Source organism: Ostrea edulis, chromosome 4 (assembly GCF_947568905.1).
Source record: "Ostrea edulis chromosome 4, xbOstEdul1.1, whole genome shotgun sequence".
Classification (NCBI taxonomy): Eukaryota; Metazoa; Mollusca; class Bivalvia; order Ostreida; family Ostreidae; genus Ostrea; species Ostrea edulis.
The window spans coordinates 66,261,690-66,265,316 of record NC_079167.1 but is presented as its reverse complement, the minus strand read 5'-3'; the positions used below and the strand labels follow the sequence as shown (position 1 = coordinate 66,265,316).

Genomic DNA, 3,627 nt, shown 5'->3' with positions numbered 1-3,627 from the left:
AGTAATTAAATACATAGAATTCTTATCATATCACGTTATTTCGTTGGTCATAAGTACCTTATCTAAGACATTACTTGCAAATATGACATTGTTTTTATGTTTCCACTTTAGTAAAACATTTCTTTCGATAGTATATTGTATTTCCCACATTTACATATTAAAAGAGAAGCCGCTTTTAATACATTTCATCATCTTATTCGCTGACTGTAGGTCCACTCTGTCCCACTTAGTCATTCAAAGTTCCACTAAATGCACCTCCTACACAGAAGAGTTCTTATCTCGAATCTGGCGTATTAAACTTGGCATAAATCATCATTGAGTAAAGGGGATTTAAGTTTTTTCAAATGAAGGGATATGCTCCCTTCAAAGGGGATAATGAAGGAAAGACAAAGATAGGATGAAGTCATTTTTTTTTCAACAACCAGGACCAGAGAAGTTGAAATTTACAGAAGCGGTTCCTGATGTTATGCATATTCAGTTTTGTTCAAATCATGGTCCCATGGGTAGCTAGGGTGCACACATTATAAGGAATCAAAATTTTACATTGAAATATGTCTTAAAAATCTTGTGTCTGGTGACCTTCAATTTTGACTTAACTTTTCAGAAAACAGAAATTAGATAATATCACCTTAACTTTCATATTTTGTATATAGATGTATTGTGGCAGGACCTTCCATTTTCTTATATATAACCGCCGCGGTAGTATAGAGGTTAGAGCATTTGCCCTGCATGCGGAATGCCGGGGTTCAAATCCCGGCCGCAACAAACCCAAGTCGTTAAAACAGGTAGTGACAGTTCCATCGCCAAACGCTCGGCATCAGGTGTGAATGTCATGGGTCCTTAGAGAGTACCTTAATAACTGATGTCCCGTGTCACAGTAGGTGTGGAACACTCTCAAGAACCCTCACTGCTCAATGACCGTAAGCGCCGAGCATAGGCCTAAATGTGAAGCCCTTCACCGGTCTTGGTTTCAAGACTGCATAGTAATTAAAACATGACTTATGAGTGACAGTCTCATTCTGTTTCATTTGAATTAAATCTTATGAATGTGTAAAAAAAAAAAATGCTTGCTATAAATAATATTTCTTCTTCATATTACATGAAAATTGACAAAGTCTATTGTTTGTGATTCACTCAGTTTTTCTTTATAGGAAAAAAATGTATTCAAAATTGTAATGTTTACAGTAAGCGTCGTAAAATTATAGAATGATTTTCCAAACCATTACAAACAATAAGAATTACTGTACTTTGATACACTTACGGATTTTAAATCGCTGATAAATTTCACATGTTGCTTATTCAGATTTTAAAAAGATTGTATGCAAAATCTTGAAATAGAAATGAACTACATGCATCAACAATTTTCATATAGAAGGCAAATTCTATCCGAACCAACAGCATTTTTAAAGTCTTTCAGTATATTTTTTTTTATCTAATCAAAATCGATTCCATCAACAATTCCAAATCATGTTTGAATCGGATGCACTATCCTTCAACATTTTCTTTAGAGAAAACAAGTCTTTGTCACATTCATTGCACTTGCACATTGAAGTGCAAATATCACAACACCTATGAGAGGGATCTGTTGAAACCTGTTCTGTTCAGTTAAAATTGGTTTCAGTAGAGCCATTCTCCTGCATTTTGTGGTCGTAAAAATGTCTTTAACTTCCTGCTCTACAGCTATTGCCATGGAGCCATCCCTACCAGCGCGACCAATTTTCGAAATTATTTCCACGACCTGTTTGGGAACACCATATAAAATAACACTTTGTATTTGGAATCACTAAGCGCACGGTACTGGTGTCACTTTACGTTACACTTATAACGTCATAAATTGTGGCAAAATATAATCACGAAAGCAACGTCACATTTTAAACAAATTCATTATCTCCAAGCTGTAATATCATAACTAAAGCACATGCATGATTTAATGTTTAAAAATTGAAAATAAATCTTTGTACGTGTATAGTGTACATTCATAAAAATTATGAATTCTTAGAAATACTCCAAAGTATACGTACTGTATTTATTTCACCGTGCCTACAACAGCAGGCATGTCGTATGAAATAAGGGTACCCGTTTCGGTAGGTTTCGTTTTGCTTCGGTAGATTTCGTTTCCTTTCGATTTCGTTTCGCATTTTACAGGTAACCATCCCATGAAATAAGGCTTGCAATTCTTATGAATATGACCTCTGAAAAATTTGAACACAGTAAAAAAAATCAGTTTTGGTTTTTCCTAGGATATATATAGACTTGCTCAAGTCTCTATGTTTAATAATCATTGCTCTCTTTAATACTTTTTATTAATGCCAAACACGGAAGGGGGAGGGGGGGGGGGTTAAAAACTCCCGTACGTTTCTGTCATCGATCTACATCGATCACGCTCTAGTGAAAAAAACAACAACCAGCGCATAGAAAGTATATGTAGTTTTGCGCTTTATAAATGAATAATAATAATAACCACGGTGAGTTGAAGTGAGAGTTAAAAACTTCCAAATAATATTACATTTTAACGTTTTAATGTTCACTTTCATTTCTGAATAAACAGTAGAAAAAGTATACAGAGTGTTATTTATACTCGTATGTTTTACTTGCGAATCGGTTAGTTTCAATATACAGTATATCATATTTAGTTTTGAGGGGGTGGTCTCGTGAAAACCGTGTTGCTTTAGATTTTTTTGTCAGATGTTGAACTTTTGATCTAATGATATTGTTATTCATATGCGGAAATCTTGATTTGTATTCGATAATCTTGATATCTATATGCGGACGGAAATTTTGATTTATATGTGAGAAATCTTGATATCTATATGCGGACGGAAATTTTGATTTATATGTGAGAAATCTTGATATTCATATGCGAATTTTTTTTATTTTACTCTACGAGAGAGAGAGAGAGAGAGAGAGAGAGAGAGAGAGGCTTCCTCTACTCGTCTGGAGTACCAACGCATGTGGGCGAAATATTCCAGGGGCAATCGCTCACACCCGCCAGAGATCACCTGGGTCCTAAATACAACAGTGAGGTTGTTCAACACGTCACTGATACTCTAACAAGATTTTGACATTCAATTCATTTAATATGTGACTTATGTATATATATTTCATTCATTGGAAGGTGGGGGGGGGGGGGGGGGGTACATAAGATCTAACACGCTATATATATCCACCGTTCTGGTGCCTGTGCTCACATCCACCTCCTAGGGAATGCTACAGGCTGGTGCATGTTGGAAATTGTAGAAGGGTCCACAGTTTGCTCTGTACTTGCTCTTTAAACCAGGTAGCACGCAGGAGACAGCTGAGATGCGCAGAGATCTCTTCCCCCTTAGAACGTGACCACCCGTTCAGGTCCAGGCACCTATGTCCACATAGGGCCCCCTGTGTTGCCCCTACGTTGGTAGTCAAACTGGCCGCCTCCCCAGTTCCCCACAAAAAATTGCACGCGACCCTTTCCGACATATATGTCAATTTGCACCCTGTTTCTGATTACGATTAATAAATATTCAAATTTGTATCACTCTTGTTAATCCAGCTAGCTAAGCAGCCTATGGGGGATTACAGGGCAGTCACCCAAGCTTCGACATAGCTACTGGGTTTATTCAGCATATTAGGGCAAGGTCAACTATTCAA

The 3,627-nt window shown here is 36.8% G+C and overlaps 1 long non-coding RNA gene across 1 annotated transcript; it reads right to left on the bottom strand.

Annotated features, from left to right (window-relative positions):
* Window positions 1-1,071: 1,071 nt before the first annotated feature.
* Window positions 1,072-2,249, bottom strand: LOC130054278 (uncharacterized). The gene is made up of 2 exons (XR_008802575.1): window positions 2,022-2,249; window positions 1,072-1,738 (listed from the first exon to the last, which is right to left on the bottom strand). It is a non-coding gene; the product is annotated as an uncharacterized LOC130054278 (long non-coding RNA).
* Window positions 2,250-3,627: the final 1,378 nt, after the last annotated feature.